Raw genomic sequence first — 19,181 nt, 5'->3', positions numbered from 1 at the left:
TAGATCAGCGTTATTCTGTTTACCGATGAAGCAGGGTTTATCAAAAATGGTATTGTGATCTTACATAACTCGCATGTATGGGCAATGAAAATCGTTGGATAGGTAGAGGAGAATACATTGCCTGGCCTCTTCAGTCTCCCAGTCTAACGCGTATTCAACTCCTGTTGATTCTTGGGAGGAACTTTTAAAGAGAATCAGGATTCATTGCGATGTGATAAAAAACATTTCAGTGTTGTTGTGGCGAGTACAGCAATCCACGATTCATCGTACCCGCGAGTGTATCAAACGTCACGGAGCCCAAGTTGAACCTTTTATGAAGTTTTTAACTAATTGTTTCGAATTATTAACTTCTTTATTTACTGCAATCTTTTTTTAGCTTCCATTTTTATGTCACTTTATCAGATTAAACAGCTTAAAACAGAACTTGTTTGTTTAAATAACTGCTGCATCGCTGAAAAAAAGAACATCATGGTTCTTTTTAAGTAAAACATAATAGTGATTCCTTCATTTTGTTTTGTCTCCAAACGGTTCATTTTATCGATAATGAACAAGAGTGCCTTTGCTTTAGTATAAGGTACAAGCTATCCATATTTATTATTTCAGAGTCTTTATCATACAGGGTGCTAAAAATTTAAGGCTTATAATGTACAACCTAGTACGCCCATGGTAAAATAAACAAAGTAAATGTGTTTTAAGTACTCCATTTTTCTTTTTTTTTTCCTGACACCGCAGTAAACATCTGCGGGGGTTCAGCAACCTGTCAGGCGCGTCTCCAGGTGGCGGATAGGAGAACGGCCGGAAAACCAGAAATGGTTCCGGTTAACGGTGACTATAAGGGAAGCCAACGGGCCTACACCCGTCCGAGCCAACTGAAGGTCATCGTCGCGGACCAGCTATACACCGTAAAACCGTCCATTCGGCGCAACGACCCCCATGATCCTGAAAGGGAGCGTGGGGTACGTGCTGATGAACGGCACGGGGGTCTGGGCTTAACCACCCGGACCGCGTGGTGAGAACACTATAAAATCTCCCAATTCCTAGGGTATGGCGCGCGCCAAGGGATGCAAGACTGGGGGGAAGCCCAGTCACTAGCGGCCAACCTTGGGGAACAAGGCGCACCCCAGTGTATCCAGCCTTACCCCTGCATGCGGGGCTCTGCAGGGGTGGACCACCCTTTCCCTAGCTACTCGTGGGAACATCTATGATGGACCAAAACAAAAAAACCAAAGAAGGGGGCCAAGAGCAACCTTTGCCAGCAATGGCGGGACCTAAAGGAACCGCTGTTGAGAAGTCAACGGCGGGGCCGCAAGGAACCGCCGCTGAGAAAGCAAAAGAGGGACCTGCCGAGAGGAAACGACCGTCGGGGGCTCAAAGACGGAAAGCCAAACTGTTGGCGGCCAAGGGAAGGGGGGGGACGGGGCCCAAAGAGGCACTGACACCCACCCAGACCAAGGCCAATACGAGCGAGACGCAAAAACGACATCGCTCGGAGGGAGAAACTCCGCCGGAGTCAAAAAGACCCAGGAAAAAGCCCAGGGGTCCAAGACGGGAACCAGGGCTGTCCTATCAGGATGCTGCGGCGGGGCTAAAAATGGCCATAACAGCCAAAAAATACCCCGAGGCATTCGTCTCGGAGAAGCAGGCAAACACCCTAAAGGGCTGGCTGCTCAACAAAACGCTCGCTCTGCAGAGCGGATCACAAATTGCGCCCAAGTTTGCAGGCGTAAGCCACGGTGGGGGAATCCTTCACATCACCTGTGTCGACGAGTCAACTAAAAATTGGCCGGCAGCCAAGAGAAAGAGAAGAGGGACCAGGCAACCCCTATGGAAACAGAGGGATTGCCGGGAACCTCTTCTTCCTAAAATCGCTCTCCGCAATGGGTGCGAGGCTGATACAAATTAACCTCCACCACTGCAAAGCAGCCACTGCGGCCTTACAAAAATGCATAGCCGACAACAATATTCAGATAGCCCTGATTCAGGAACCTTATACTTATAGGGGCCAGATAAGGGGACTAGGAAACCTCAACGGGAGACTAGTGTCAGACCCAAAAGAGGGACCTAACCTAAGAAGCTGTATCTTTATAAGAAAAGATATAGAGGCCACACCGCTGTGGGAGTTTTGTGACAGGGACACAGCGGCGGTCAAAGTACAAATCAAAACAGCGGAGAGGAGCTACGATACAATAATAGTATCAGCATACTTTCCGCACGATCAACAAGGGGAACCACCTCCGACAACAGTTCGGAGGTTGATAGACCATCAAAGATTGGAAAACCTTATAATAGGCTGTGACGCCAATGCTCACCACACTATCTGGGGAAGCACTGGAACAAACAAACGAGGCGAATCATTATTAAATTACTGTGCAGCCTCCGGTCTAAATATACTTAATGTGGGGGAGGAACCGACCTTCGTCAACATACTCCACAGAGAAGTAATTGATCTAACCATTGGCAAGGGACGCATCTGCGACCTCGTTAAAAAATGGCATGTATCTGACGAACCAAGTTTGTCGGATCACAGGTTCATAAGATTCGATCTAGAATCTATGGATACAAATCCGGAGACCTACAGGAACGCCAGGAAAACGGACTGGGACCTCTTCAATGAGATACTAGGACGCGAACTGGAAAACTGTCCAACGGAGGCAAAAGACAATGTAGAGCTCGAAGTGCTGACAGAGTCAGTCACTGAGGCTATTAAAATTGCTTTTGAAAACTCATGTCTACTAAGCAAACCGCGTCAAGCAGGGAACACCTCATGGTGGAACCAAGAATTGGGCGAGCTAAGGAAGACAGTAAGAAAGCTTTTTAACAGAGCCAAAAGAACTGGCGAGTGGAATCTATACAGACAACACTTAACCAGGTACAATGATGCTATAAAAAGAGCAAAGAAAGAAGGGTGGAGGAAGCTATGCCGGGACCTAACAGAGACACCAGCATATGCTAGACTGCACAAGGCAATATCCAAAGGGCCACGACAAACCCTAGGCTCTTGTCTAAAACCCGATGGAGAATATACGACAACCGAGGAAGAAACGCTTGGCTTAATGCTGAACACGCACTTTCCGGGATCGAAAATTCTCCACCAACCAGAACATACCCAGGACCCAACTCCTATCATTCCGAACAGGGGCAAAAGGGAACACTGGGAACTAGCGAAAAAGGTAGTAACCTACGAGAAGGTTAAATGGGCGATAAATTCCTTCAAACCATTTAAATCTCCCGGAATGGATGGCATAATGCCAGTCATGCTACAGCGGGGTAGCGAACTGCTGCTGCCTGCACTATGTAAAATAATGCGGGCAAGTCTAGCCACGGCGCATATACCAGAGAGTTGGAGAGAAGCAAAAGTAGTATTTCTACCAAAGACGGGACGCGACTCCTATGCGAAACCTAAATCCTTCCGACCAATCTGCCTTACATCATTCCTCCTAAAAACAGAGGAAAAGCTCATAGAAAGGCATATCAGGGACAATGTATTACGGGTCAACCCTCTACATCGACACCAGTATGCCTACCAAACAGGTAAATCTTGTGAATCAGCGATTCACGAGATAACCCAGAGGGTCGAACAATCTCTGAACAACAAAGAGATCGCCCTAGGAGCTTTCTTAGATATTGAGGGAGCATTCGACAATACATCATATGACTTAATCAACCGTGCGATAGCAGCACGAGGAATACATCCCATGATTGGCGGCTGGATAACCCAAATGCTAAATCATAGGAAAGTAGCAGCAAATCTCAACAGCACAACGGTTAAGGCCAAAGTGTGCAGGGGAACACCGCAAGAGGGCGTACTGTCACCGCTGCTGTGGAACCTTGTATCGGACAGCTTGCTGATACGACTGGAGAGGCAGCTTATCCTTGCTATAGGATATGCTGACGATATAGTCATCCTTACACGAGGGGGTAGTCAGGCTTATGTATTCGAAAAAATGCAAAGAGCCCTGACTACTGTCGAGCACTGGTGTGAGGAAGAACAACTAAGGGTAAATCCCACAAAAACTACTCTGGTTTCCTTTACCAAAAGAAGGAAACTAGAGCCCATTAGAAACATTAAATTTTATGGAGAAAATCTGCGACTTGAAGACGAGGTCAAATATCTAGGTATAACCCTGGATAAAAAACTCAGCTTCAAGAAACATGTAATCCAAGCTACAAATAAAGCCACGAAAACTCTTATGTACTGCAAGAGAATGTTCGGTAGATCATGGGGACTGTCACCAAAAATGGTACATTGGATGTACACGACAATGGTTAGACCCATCATTACATACGCAGCACCTATATGGTGGCATGCGGCAGAAAAGAGGACTGTAATACAGATACTCAACAAAACACAACGAATAGCATGTCTGGGCATAACAGGAGCGATGTCAACAACGCCGACTGCTGCCCTAGAGAACCTGATAGGACTAAGCCCGCTACACTTAGTGGTACGGGCTGAAGCTATAACGGGGGCGAAAAGACTGCTGTCAAATGGCGCAACAATCCTATCAAAAGATGGGCACAATGCCCTATTTGACAAGATACAGGACCTTGGGCGCCTGGCCCTAAGAACAGACAGAACCAAGGTCACATACCTAGACAAACCTTTTATCATCAAAGAAAAAAGGGGACCACTGGACGCAGAAGCGAACAGGCTCAGGCAAAGAGGTTACTCAGTATGGCACACGGCAACCAAACGATCCAAGATCGGGGTAGCTGTGGGCATGGTGGAGGACGAACAACAGGGCAGACAACTTATGCTAAACCTGGGCCTCGAAACAACAAATTTACAGGCAAGCATAATAGGAATTCAAACCTGTGTCCAACTGATGAGAGAAGGGCTGCCAAGAGGCAAAACCTTCGCAATTTTCACAGGAGACCAGGCTGCGTCACTTCCACTACAACAGTTCGAGACTAAGTCAAGGACTGTGCAAAGCTGCTGGGAGGATCTCAGGAAACTCGCCGAAGCGCAAAATAGGCCAGAGATAATCCTAGCAGAGAATATGGGCAACAATAAGGCTGCAAGAAGGGCTATCCAACTTGCAACCCAGGGAGCCAGCAACAGCCTGGTAGGCCCTGAACCAACATGTTATGTCAGCGATAAGACCTGGAAGAGGGAAATCGGCAACTGGCTAACAAACCAGAATAAATTCTACTGGGAGCAGCTGCCAAAGATGGAACAATCCAAACAACTTATAGGCAGCCCACCCTTCAAGAAGGGTGAGAACATACTGGGCCTCTCCAGACAACAACTGCGAAGGGTCGCAGGGCTACTTACAAGCCATGCACCCAGCAGGAAACACCTGCATACGCTAGGGAAATCAGTTACCTCGCTATGTAGGGGATGCAATGAGGAGGACGAAACAACTCTTCACATACTGTGCTTCTGTGAAGCATTTAATCAAACCAGGGCAACATTCCTGGGGGAAGAGAAACCCGCACCAGAGGGTATAAGAAATCTACTACTGGGCACAATCCTGGACTTCCTTGAAGCTACAGAATTGAACCTGTGGGACTATACATATGGGACACAATAGGACTGCTTCTTAGCAGACCGCAGTGTAGGGAGCCACAAGGCACCACCCAGCGGTGGAGTTTTAGTGGGTATAGGATGAAACAGACTCGACACTGAGTCCCACACTACTGGGGGCGGCGCCGCGTAACCAGTGTTCATAAAGAATTTCTCCACCGATCCAAAAAAAAAAAAAAAGTACTCCATTTCAAGAGGTCCTTAGTAGTTAATTGATCACGTAAAATGTTTATTAAATTATACCAAGTATTTCAAAAGTCATTCAAGAAAAACCGATTTCTAGCGGCCTTTTTAAGGAGCCGTATCTTCGTAGGAAAATTTTAGTAGAAAAGTTCCAAATTATTTTTTTATTTTCTACCTGAATCGGGAAAATTTCCCAGGATACCCTGTATATATCATAGCAGTTTTGTTTTGTTATGAGAAGCAACTTACATAGTTAATATTGATGTTATTAAGAAAATCTCTGTTGGATTTGGGAATGCCTTTGGCTATGTTGTTGGTAATTAGAGAGAAATACTTCAAAACACTTCTATGTATGGTAATAATGTTCCAAATAGTTTTCGATGGGTTCTTTGCTTTTGAGATTATATGGTCGTTTGATGTAATTTTGGCTTTTTGAACTTCATCTTTTTAGATTTTTTAAAAATATTAGTTAATTTCATTTTTTGTGCTGTTTATTAAATTGTTGTCCCCCGTAACTTTTAAATCATTTGTAAATCATGTGATTTTGTTAGACTGATCTGATCTTACTCTATAATTTTTGTGTGGAATGTTCATAAAATAATTAAATTTTTTTTTTAACATTGGCATCAGTTTCCAATACATAGTTTTAATTTATGCTTGACGCTAATGTTGTTAAAAAATATGTTCCTATTTTTTTCTATTATAGGCCTAACAAGTAGAGGCAAATCTTTCAATCCTCTAACTTTCTTTTGGACTTCAAACCTAACAATTTGAGCTTTGTGATCTGAAAAGCCCTTGTCAAATACCTTAACACAACCCAGTGGCATTTCCGAATCTAGGAAAACATTATTAAGATACTTTTTGCCTCTTGTTAGCTCATTAACTCTTTCGGTAAGGTAATAATCCTCAAAAACGTCCTGAAACCTACGGGCATCTGTAGTGTCAACAAGAAAATCAACATTCAATCATTCGTTACAAAGATTTATTTACTTGGGTTATGTGCTCCCAGAACCTCTCCGAGAGAGTCCAAAAAAACATTAAATGGGCCAGATGGACTGTGGTATACTGTTAAAATCATAAGTTTAAAATCTCTTAGACATATACAGCAATCCTCTGATACTACAAATATCAATTAAAAAAGTTGTTTGTACATCGTTATTAATGAAATTTACATTATTATTCATTTTACAACGTGACAACGTTGCTTTGATTCCCACTACAGCCGCAGACCGTCAAGTAGTGAGGTAGTAATACGTTATAGAGTTACGAGGCTTGTCGGCAGTAAATATCTCTCTTAATTTAAATTATGTTATTTTATTTATACAGTCCACATTTTTTATTATTTGGAAACTACCATTTTTGGTCCAATCGAGACGGATTTGTCTAACTAGCTAACGTTTTCGGGAGTTTCCAATTATCTATCCGCAGTCAAGGCGGCCATAACCTGAGTTATACACCCTTCACCCTATATATATTGATAACCATGCACTTTATTTTAGCTTTGTAATCACTTTTGCTTTGCCTTATACTTTAATTATTGTTTTCATTCGATCAGTCAGAGTTAGCAAGAGTTAAGATAAACTTCGCTTAAGCTTTTGTATTTTTTATATTTTTATATACGTTAAACTTTTACATGTTGGCTGTATGCCTAATAAATTGTTTTTTAAAAACAGAAAATCAAATACTCGGTTTTTAATTGGCGCAGTCGGTAGGATTGCGAAGGATCAGTATACTCGCTATATTGATTTTTCGTTTCGTCGATTTATTGGCAATCGAATCAGTCGAGAGTGTTTCGAATGGACATCGACATACTCGTTTTAGACCAAAGTTAAGTGCGTGCGGTTTGACTAAGGACATGTGTTTGACCTGTGTTTGAACTATTTCGCAAAAATTGGAGATTGGTACCACATAGACCAGTTTCGCGAGGAGTTGGACCTTGGAATTGGAGAACATAGCCACCCTAGAGTCTTTCCCTTCATAGTATGGCAGTAACAGTTATCGCATTCATGTAAGTCAATTTTTGTTTAGTGCAACTTTTATTTCTGCTAATGTCTATTAATTAATTAAGCAACGCACTTGAGAATTTATCGATTAAACTAAACTATCTAACTTCAACTAACTCTGATTCCGCTTCTTTAAACCACGAAGTGTTAAATATTAATTTAGGTATTAGTAAAGAAGAAAATAAAAACTTTTTAAATATAAACGAAATTCAAAAATTGATTTTTAAAGATTTAGAATACAAAGATTCAAATAAATCTTGTTTAGAAAAAATGGCACAATTTAAGCCTGAATATTTAAATTGCGTGCCTAATTTCGATAAAAATCCATCAGAATTAAATAGATACCTAGCAATTTGCAAATCTATTATAGATACTTTTTATGACGCTAATAATGCCGCTTATTTTCAAAATATTTATATTTTAAATTGTTTAATAGGTAAGCTTTCAGGAAATGCTAGACTTGTAGTTAATGTACAAAATGTGTCCACTTGGGATGATCTTAAAAATACCCTATATAGAAACTTCGCTGATCGTAGAGATGAGACTTGTTTAAATAGATTATAAATTTTTTATTATATATTTTTGATGCGGAATGATAATTAAATTATCATTCGATTTATTTAGCCGATTAATTTAACCACAGATGCGCTCTTGGTGCTGTTCTTTCTCAAGGACCCATTGGTCAAGATTTACCCATAGCGTACGCCTCACGAACCCTTAACGATTCTGAGCAAAACTACTCCACTATTGAAAAAGAATGTCTTTGCCTCGTATGGGCAACTAAATATTTTAGACCTTATCTCTTCGGTCGTAAATTCAATATCATTACAGATAACAAACCATTACAGTGGTTATTTTGGTTAAAAGATCCTTCTTCAAAGCTTTTACCCTGGCGGATCAAACTAGAGGAATTCGATTATACCATGATTTATAAAAAAGGAAAACTAAATACGAATGCAGACGCCTTATCAAGAATTGAAATCCACAGGAAAGAAACCTCTGGGCTAACGAACTTAAAAAACTATATTGAAGAATTTAATAAACATTTAAGTCAAGAACAGTCTGGTTCTTCCAGCCAAAACAATGAAAATAATACTGTAAACCCTGACCTAGATCAAGCATCCATTATCGCACAACCAGATGACGAATTACCCATATTCCCAGACAACGCGACGATTCACACGAACGCTGACCATGATCCTATAGTTGGAATCCCCATTATTGAATCAGCAGGTAATTACGGAGCTAACCAAATATTCATACAAAGTGTTTTGTATTCACCTGCCAAACCAATAATCAAAATACTGTTCAATAAAAAATGAAGAATGTTAGTTCAAATTTCAAATAATAACTTCGAGGAAGATATTCTCAGTTTTATGAAAGAACTAATTGTCCCTGATAAGCAATATCATCTCTATTTTGTTGACCCAGATATGCATGAACCCTTTTCTGAAGTAATACGAAAACACTTTAGATGGCCCTGGATCAAATTTAAACGTTGTTTAACAAAACTAGTCGACGTCACAGATAAAAATGACATCAAAGAAATAATAGCGAATTACCGCGAAAGCAAATCCAACCACCGCGGTATTGACGAGACAATAAAACGTTTACGAAAAAAATATTACTGGCCCGATCTTAAAAGCTCTGTACAAACCTTTATCAATGAATGTGTAATTTGTGCTCTTAGTAAGTACGAACGCAACCCCGTAAAAATCCCGATTAACTTTACCACTACGGCAACGAAACCATTTGAGATTGTACATCTAGACACTTATACTCTAGAACAAATCAAATTCCTGACCATAATAGATAGTTTCTCTAAATATGCATACCCTCTAAAATCACTAGCCGCAAGCGAAATCGTAGATAACTTATTAAACAACTTCTCTCACCACGGTATCCCTAAACAAATTATCGTAGATACCGGGACCGAATTTAAAAATACGATTGTCACCGAACTACTTACATTACATAAAGTAAAAGTACATTTTTGTCCGCCACATCATCCCCTATTTTTATTGACAAAAAAAGAATGAGCCGGTGCTCGAGAACGCCGTTGCGTTGAGCGCCTCGTTCGGCGGGATTCCCCGAGAAGACAAGGCAGCGTTGTCACTGTTAGCTACTGCGAGAATTCAAATTTTTGATTCTCAAGGAGAGGTTTGTATTGTGAGCACCATTGGATCCATGGTCTCAAAGTAATTTCATATCAGAGGGTTTGGTTAATAAGCTCGGTTTAGAGAGACAACCTGCTAATTTAGAAATGATAGGATTAGGTCAAGCGCTGTCAACTACGTCCAGTTCAAAAACAAACATTACTATTATGTCTGATTTTCATAATGATTTCAAAAAGATTATTACATGTTTAATTATACCTAGGATTACACAAATTTACCATCTATTTCTTTTAATATTTCTCAATGGAAAATTCCGAAGAATTTAAATTTAGCTAATCAGCGATTTAATATACGAAGATAGACTTGTTGTTGGGTAATAATGTATTTTATCGAATTCTGCTTATGAAACAGATTATAGTCCAGGTATGCCAGTTCTTCAGAAGACAAAATTGGGGTGGATTGTTGGTGGTAATTTAATTCCACATAGTTCCCATTTCTGAGAATAGAGTGTTAGCTTGGGTTTTTTAGAACAGAATATTGATCAATATTTGACAAAGTTATGAGAAATTAGAGGAATACGAGGAAAAAACCAGAGTTCTGTTGAAACCTGAACAATACTGTGCGGTTTATTTCTGATGTTATCTAAATCGCGGGTGGCACCGATTAATAAGATTTCTCTCCCTAGGTTAGAACTTTGTGCTGCAGATGTTGCTCGTGACCGTCGCCGGATGAAGGCTATGTTCCACATAAACAACAAGGGATTTATTCATGAAATTCACTTTTGAACCCCAATCACGTTGCGCACACGACGCATGGTACATATTTCTACATTTCAGACATACTACGGCACTTGTTTGCTTTGTTTTTTCTTTTACAGCATTTTTCTGGTATGTATGTATGTTGTAATTGAGCTCTTAGAATGTTGAGCTTAATTTTGCGGAAAAACTAAAAAAAATATTTAAAATTTCATTTTTATTTAAATAAAAACACAATGGTTGGTATACCGGGTGACACAGAAAAGAGGGAACACTTAATAACTTTTTTACTTTTCAAGATAAACAAATGAAATTTGGTATATCGATAGAATAGTTATAAGAGCATCTATTGACATATTAGGTAGTATTAAGATATTGAAAAAAATATTATAATGAAAATTTTGTTCTTTTATTCTCAAATAGTAATATTACGTTTGATAAAATATGAAGTGTTATGTCACTTGAAAAAAAAGCGCAGGCGTGTCATTACAATGATTCGTGTTCGTTCATTTTTGTGAATTAGTTTTTTTATCTTATGGGCTTATCTATCAACCGATTTAAAAAAATAATCATATCAAATTATTGGGAGAAAGAAACCGCATTTCAAAAGTGATTGTTCCCAATAATGTGCTATTTAATGAAATAATGTAAATGCCAAAATTAATGATTTGGATATTTTAAATAGGCGTGTAAAAGATTTAAGTCATAAAATGCAGTGAAAACTATTTTTCCGTGATTACTTGATTAAAAATTAAAACAGTATTACATAGTGTATTATTGTAACGTAATTCAGGACCACACTCCTTCTTCTGATATTAATTTGATGAATGACTGAATTTAACGTACAATTAAGCAAAATTCTACTGGCCGTCCAACTGTACACAGACCCATTTAAATGCCATTTACCACATGGTGTTCAAACACATGGGCGGCTCATGAGGGAGGGCTTTGGGACTCCGCCCCCCAAGAATTTTCACATCCTCACACAACATACAATAATCCATATTTGATTATTTGACATATATTTTCTTAAATACGTTTACCAAAATATTTCCATGCATATTAACTTGATGCTCCAAAACTCTTTTAAGGTTATTCTTTTTCAAGGTAATTTCTTATTTCAAGGTAATTTCCTCGATGGATGGACGCACAAGCCCAACGCCATATCGCAAGTAGGGATGATACAAAATATTAGGAACAGTTCTTTTGGAACAGTTCCAAACGAGTAACGGCTGTAACAGGTATTAATTTAAAAATTAAGAAAATACTAGTTCCAAGATATCAACTGTTCCGGAGTAATAGAATATAATAGATTACAGACGGAATAGTGGAAATAGCAAAAGAAAGAGAACATAATAGCGAAAGAAACCCCTTTTGGCGTTCCTTTTTTATTCGACCTATGATACGATAATGCGACGAAACACGAAACTTAAAAGGGGGATTGGCCGGATTGGGGATTTATTTAGACGAGTAGACGAAAGATGGAACCGTTGGCGTTTGGCATATTGGTCGATTTTAGCATCAGCATCATTCTTTTACACCGCAAAATCCAAAACTTTATTAATTTTTCATAACCGTTCCGTTTCCCCTTAAAGTAGGTATTAAATTAAATTTTATATCGTGTCAAAGTTTTTTTAACGATCTCGGTTGGAACTGTTATTAAGTAACAGGTATTTGGAACTGTTCCGGAATAGGAACAGGAACGTAACGGAACAGTTCCAAAAAAATACTAGTCTGTACCATCCCTAGATATAAATAACATAGCGCCGATTACAGCCGATAGCGCGATCGGATGAGGAAACGCGGTGCGGGGGAAACGCTGCTGAGGACTCAACGTGGTTGAGCTCATGATCGGATTTTCGCATTTATTTTGTTATGCAACAATGTGTTGTTACGTCGTTTTTTATTTGGTTGCAAACGCGGACTTTTCTTTTGAATTGTAATGTGATTGTGAAAAAAGTAGAAAATAAGGTGTGTGAAAGAAGAAGTGATTTGGAAAATTTTGTTCTTAGTAACTTAAGTTAAGCAAAAATGTAAATTGAGATTAACGGACGTCCTACGCCAGTATTAAATATAAATTAAACACAAAAAGGACGTAAAAACAGACCCGCTTTTACGTCTAAATTTGACATAAACTTTTAAGATAAATTTTTGTGGTTGAAACAAAAATAATTAGGTGAGTATTAGTAGTAGTACTACGTAAAAATATACATTAAAAAAATTTGTGCTTTATAAAATTATATTAAAATTGACTAAATTCTTTAGCCTAGATTAACGATTCTAGGTAAAGTAAAGTAGAGAAAAACATGGCTATAATAGGTAAATTTTAAATTTTAACATTTATGTTGTATATCCAAATAATATTTTTGCGCCTTCCCTAAGACCAAATACACGAGCCGCTACTTCAACCTTAATCAAAATTTTGGTCTTTGTCGTCAGTGTAAAAGACTAAAGTTTTTAGTTTTGTGGTAATAAAGATTAAATAACGAGTAGTAGGTTATACGGAGCGCTGGCTTCGTTTTCCAATTTTCATAATAAGATGACGAAAAATTGGTTAGTCCTTTGATAATCAAATAACTTCCATCAAGCCAGCCAAAAATTACTAAGATCAGTTTATTCCTTACTACTCTTGCAAAGAAAGTCATTTAAACCAAAAAGTATTTATACTTAGTCGAACCTACAACCTATAATTTAAACTGTTATACTTAAACTTTGTTCCAAACAGTTTCTCAAACTATTTTTTTTACATCTCATATATCCTTATTATGGAATGTTGCGTAGTCAGGATATAGCCTAGCCACTTTTTTAAACATTTTAACCGCAAAATTAATAAATACTATGCTAATACCTTATTCTTAATATTAAATAAGCATCATATTTGTGTATTCAATATAAAGACTTAAATCTAATTGTTACTAAAGCTTTCATAAGCATTAACCTATTTTTTAAATAATATCAGTTCCATTGTTAATATCTATATGTTTTATTTAAATTTCTTTAATACTTAATATGGAACCAACTAAAAACCAAAATTTAGAAAAAGCCAAAATCGAACAAAACTTTTTGATATCGTATTTGATAGATAGGTGAAACCTTCACTTACAAGATTCCATATATTCTTAAACAAAATCTCACAAGAAAACCTCCTGACCTCAGAGTCTTCCTGACGTTTTATCCCAAATTGAAAAGCACGTATTGGTAACTTATTTAATCTATAAATCTATATTTAATCTATATCTTTAATTTATAGAACGTCTTTAATCTACTATTGACTATCTGTGAAGAACAATAATATACACTTATATCTAAAGGTAGATTATTCTTAGAAACCAGTAAGAATCTTGCAATTTTATTTGCAATTTTAAGAAACATTCGAGTCTTTTATTGATAAAATTATGTGGTCTAGGACCTACTCACATATATAAACTATATCTAATCAATGTCTCATGTAAGGAAAGTCATTTCATTTATTTATGCAAAAGATTCCTCGACTTGCCTATCAGTTCTCGTTAAAATGACGCTAACTGTTATAAGCTATGTAAAAATTGTCTTTATCCTCGACTACGTGTCGGACTGTTACGAGGTAGCACTCTGCATTGGCCATTATCTTATTATTCCTAGTGTCCACAGGATACACGGGGTTGTGTGCCGGACCGTTACGCGGTAACACTGTGTATTCCTTAAAAAGTGCCAAGGAATCTGCGTGTCGGACTGTTACGAGGTAGCACCCTGCATTGGACATTATCTCCTTATTCCTATATATCTTATAATATATCTCCTATAATATCCATAGGATACACGCCGTTGCATGCTGGACCGTTACGGGGTAACGCTGTACACTCCTTAATAAAGTGCAGAGGGCTACGTGTCGGACCGTTACGAGATAGCACCCATCATTGGATATTATCCCATTATTCCCCACTTGACAACATTGTCATCTTCTACCTACATAATTAAGACCGCGTCTACCGACATTTTAAACAGAGCTGGCCAAGGTTACGAGCGACCGCATTTATTTTCCATATATTAGACCGCTTACATATCCTGTGGGTGATTTACCGCTTACCATTCCTATTAATACCAACCGTTTCATGCTTTTTTTTCTCTGAGCTGTATCTGACCGTTTGTTTACTGCCATAATTAACCGTATTCCTTTTAAATTTTGCTTACCGACATGGGTTCTGTTCATTGTACGCCTCCTCTTCTGTTCCCGCGCCCTACCGTGTTGAACTTGGCCTTATGTAAGGTTTATTAAGAAGTGTTAGCAGAGAGATGACATATTAGGTTTGGGGATGAATAGATGTGATTTTGTTACAATGTTGCCTATTGTTTTGCTCACACAGAAGACCTGAATTACCTTCTCTACTGTTTAAAGGCTACCCGATAGGCCGTGGTCCCTCATCCACATTAAACTTGAGGGTGGCGCCAGAGATAATGGTTGAATAACCAACTACAAACTTTATGAATAACCCAGAAGATCGAGAGAGATTAAAAAAAAAATAGTAAGCGCCAGTAATACTATTACAAAACTGGCGCCCGAGCAGGGACCTTTTCTTTTTTTCTGAATACTGTGACCTGCTTTTCATCCCTACCCAAACTTATATTGTCAGATCTCAATATATACCAAGCGTGCACAGTAATATTGCTTAGAAAAGCAGAAGATCCGTTACCATCTTCAGGGATTAGTCAAGTTGTGTTAACGCGCCTGGAGACTGGGCCGTTTTTCCCGTCAACATAACCGTCTACATTGTTGAGGGCCGTTTTTTAACCCGGTTTGGCAGTTAACCTTGTAACGGGTCAATTCTATTTGGGGACCTCAGAAGTCGAGGATTACTAAGTGCCTCCACCTTTCTTGCTATAAAGGATTGAAGTTGTCAAATAAGTTGTATTTACTAGGTTGAGACCACAAAGATACACTGGTGTAATGGTAATTGAATATTTATTGACTATAATAAGTACAGTACCTTATTAATAAATTCTTTGTAAGGGGCCATTATAGTGGCAATGTAAAACATTACCCCGAGACTATGCGTTTCCTGAGCTTGTCCCTTACGAGTCCCTTCTCTGTGGCTTTGCCCTCGTGACGAGACTGACACACAACAGCGAAACCAAACAGGTTTCGCTGTTGTGTGTTGTTAATTGATCACGATATCCTATTTGTTTTCTAAAAGGGGTTAAAAATTAATAAAATAAATTAATTAAAATTAATTTCATTATTATCCTATAATTCCTATACAGAATTTGTGGAGTGGAAGTGTTAAGAGTCCCAGCGGTTGTGACCAAATCGTTCGGACTGTGATCACGGCTTGTATAATTTTATGGTGGCTATTTACTTACCTCTTGGCCGTTTGCCTTATTTTGTAAGAATTATCTCGGGGAGAGGATTTCTTTTGGGGGCCAATGTTTTGATTTCATCTTGACGTTTGTTTTGACATTCGGCGCCTGTTAGCTAAGTTCACGTGACTGGGTTTTGCTGACTGGACCATGTGAATGAATGATCGCTTTATTCTCAAAAAAATTTACAATTTGTAGACAAAGCTGATAACTAAAGTAAAACAAACAAAACACACAAAAATAAAATAAAACTAACAAAATAAATATACAAACTTATACAAATCAATAATTGTATGTGGTCAAAAGTATAAATAAATAAACAAATAAATAAAACCCTACATACCTACTAGCTACATAAAACAGTACATATAAAAACAATAAATCAGTCTGTGTGTGTCAAGTTAAAATTAAGTATTAAAAAAATCGTTTACCGAGTAAAAGGCTCTCTCCAGTAGGAATAATTTTAATGCCTTACGGAAAGTAGGAAAAGATGTGATGGACTTGATGTTCAAAGGCAAATGATTGTGCATTTTTTTTGCTTTGTACAATATAGAGTTTTTTACCAATTCTGAATGTGGAGTAGGCAGATATAAATCATACTTCGCGTTTCTGAGATGATTATTATGGGATGGCCTATCTGAATTTGATGAAAGGTGCTCGCGAATTAGAAAAACGGACTTATATATAAGTAGTGACGGCAAAGATAGGGTATATAATTTTTTAAAGAAATCCTGGCAATGAGCTCTATAATTAAGTCTAAGTGTATAACGCAAAGCTCTCTTTTGAAGTCTGAAAATTTTGTCAAATTGAGTGACACTACACACACTCCAAAAAGGAAGGGCGTAATGAAGGTGTGATTCAAAGAGGGAAAAATACACTGTTATAGAGGTTGAGAGGCTAAGTTCCTTGGAAATTGATCTTAGCGCAAAACAAGCGGAGCTTAATTTTATTGTTAAAGGGTTAATGTGCATGTCCCATTTTAACGACTTGTCAGTAAGCCCCAAAAATTTCACTGAGTCGGCTTCGTCAATGGTTGCGTTATCCGGTACAAAAGATTGCAAATTATTTTTATAGGACAAAAATTTAGTTTTGGAGATGTTAAGGCAAAGAAGATTAGAGTCGTACCATGCTTTGATAGAAGTTAAGTCAGTTGATATGATTTTATGAAGTTCGGCAATATCCGGATTGCTCCAGGTAAAGCTAGTATCATCCGCGAATAGGCAGGTTCTTCCTTAAATATTCAGACTAGCGATATCATTGATAAATAGGAGAAACAAAATAGGGCCAAGCACTGAACCTTGAGGCATTCCACATTCTATTGGCTTGCAAGAAGACATCGTAGAATTAATCCTCATAAACTGACTCCTGTTATTGAGATATGACTTAAACCATTCGAGGGGCATACCTCTAAACCCGTAGTATTGCAACTTTTTTATTAAGATATCACGGTATACGCAATCAAAAGCTTTAGAAAAATCACAGAAGATTGTTGCCGTAGGATGTGGGTTGTTTAAGCTACAGTATACATTATTAAAAAGGGAAAACATAGCATCATTTGTGCATTTGTTATTTAAAAATTCAAATTGTTTCACTCCTCAACAAGTATTTTAAATTTCAGTAGAAATTATTTTTTTTCACTAATCTTTCAATAATTTTTGATAGTGTGGGAAGAAAAGCAATTGGCGATAGTTGGAAGACTGATCTTTATCTCCTCCTTTATGTAGAGGGATTATTATTGCCTTCTTAAGGCAGTTGGAAAAAACTCCTTTTTGAAAAGACAGGTTGATTAAATTTGTAAGATGGTTTAATGTACGCTCAGGTAGGAGATTAGAAACATGTTCAACGTGAGTCCATCGGTTTCAGAAGAGCTCTTATTTTGATTTCCCTAATAGTACTGCGAAGCTCAGGTAATACTATTGGCGTAAAGAAAAAACTGTGTGTAAATTCTCATCTGCACTAGAAAGATAAGAAAGTATCGTGGGTAGGAGTTATGGTACTCATTAGATTCTTCGCTACATTTACAAAATAATTATTGAGGTTCTCAGGAGAGGTAGAGATAGTATTGGACTTAAAGGGTTTATTTCTCAGATTATTAACAATCACCACCACCAGATTATTAACATCACCAACAATCACAATTCTTTAGCGACATTACCAGACTTAGCCAGTCTCCTGTTATGTCTTTTGCCGCTTTTAGAGTCCTTTGATAAACTTTTTTATATAGTCTTACATAGTCATGAAAGAAAGCGCTGTTCGAGAATTTTACAAGATTGAATAATGAACGCATGTTCTTAGCAGATGTACGTAAGCCTTGGGTAGACCAAGGTTCATGTTTTTTCAGTTTGAGAGGCCTTAAAGAAAAGGATTTGTGGGACAGATTAGATAGCGTTTTTATAAATCTAGAGAATTCTGAATCAACATAGGAAGAGTGGACATTCCAGTCAGTTGTTAGACACAGGTGCTTAAAATTTAGAAAATTTCGATCTGAGAATATACGGTCTAATTTGCGGGGAACATTTTTAGTTTTTGATATTATGAAAAACTTTGTTAACACTGCTTCATGATCTGAAAAGCCTGAGTTTAGGACAGTATAGTCAACGAAATCCGGATCAAAGGAAGATACGACATAGTCTATTGTACTCGAGCTGATTTTAGTTATTCTGGTTGGTGATTTTATGTGCATGATTAAGCCAAAAAAATCGAAAATGGACTGGAGAGATTCTTGAGCCGCACACACACTGGAAAAATCAATATTTAGGCCGCCACCTAAAAAGATTTTGCTGTTTAAAGGCAGAGACTCAAGCAAGCTTAGTAATTTTTGAAAGAATATATTTACATCCGCGTCAGGTGTACTATATATACAAATTGCATGAAGATCATATTTATTACTATAGATAATGGAAAATTCAAATAGTTTTTCAGTTATTAAATTATCGAACTTGGTTACTACTGTTAATAATAGTTGTTGCTTTTAGACATTATCAAAGTACCTCCATGAGATACATTTGTTCTATTAAATCTGGCCACTGTAGAGTAATTGTAGTAAAAACAGACTCCTCGATATTTTACCAATGTTCAGATATGGCAACGATATCAGGAAAATGAAGCTCTAGAGCTGCCAATCGGATGCTGGTATTGGTGTGTCCTTCGAAACATACACTGGAGGGCTGATCATGCAGATATGAAAGAAATAGCTTAAGGGGTTTTAAAATTGAGGGATCCCTTAGCCTAGCCAGTAAATAACGACCATCTGCCGCATACG

At 38.0% G+C, this 19,181-nt stretch overlaps 1 long non-coding RNA gene across 1 annotated transcript; it reads right to left on the bottom strand.

Annotated features, from left to right (window-relative positions):
- Positions 1-15,507: 15,507 nt before the first annotated feature.
- LOC126735850 (uncharacterized) lies at positions 15,508-16,027 on the bottom strand. The gene is made up of 2 exons (XR_007660526.1): positions 15,923-16,027; positions 15,508-15,749 (listed from the first exon to the last, which is right to left on the bottom strand). It is a non-coding gene; the product is annotated as an uncharacterized LOC126735850 (long non-coding RNA).
- Positions 16,028-19,181: the final 3,154 nt, after the last annotated feature.

The sequence above is a fragment of the Anthonomus grandis genome, chromosome 5 (assembly GCF_022605725.1).
Source record: "Anthonomus grandis grandis chromosome 5, icAntGran1.3, whole genome shotgun sequence".
Lineage (NCBI taxonomy): Eukaryota > Metazoa > Arthropoda > Insecta > Coleoptera > Curculionidae > Anthonomus > Anthonomus grandis.
The sequence above is the reverse complement of the archived record's forward strand: the minus strand, read 5'-3'. Positions and strand labels throughout refer to the sequence as shown.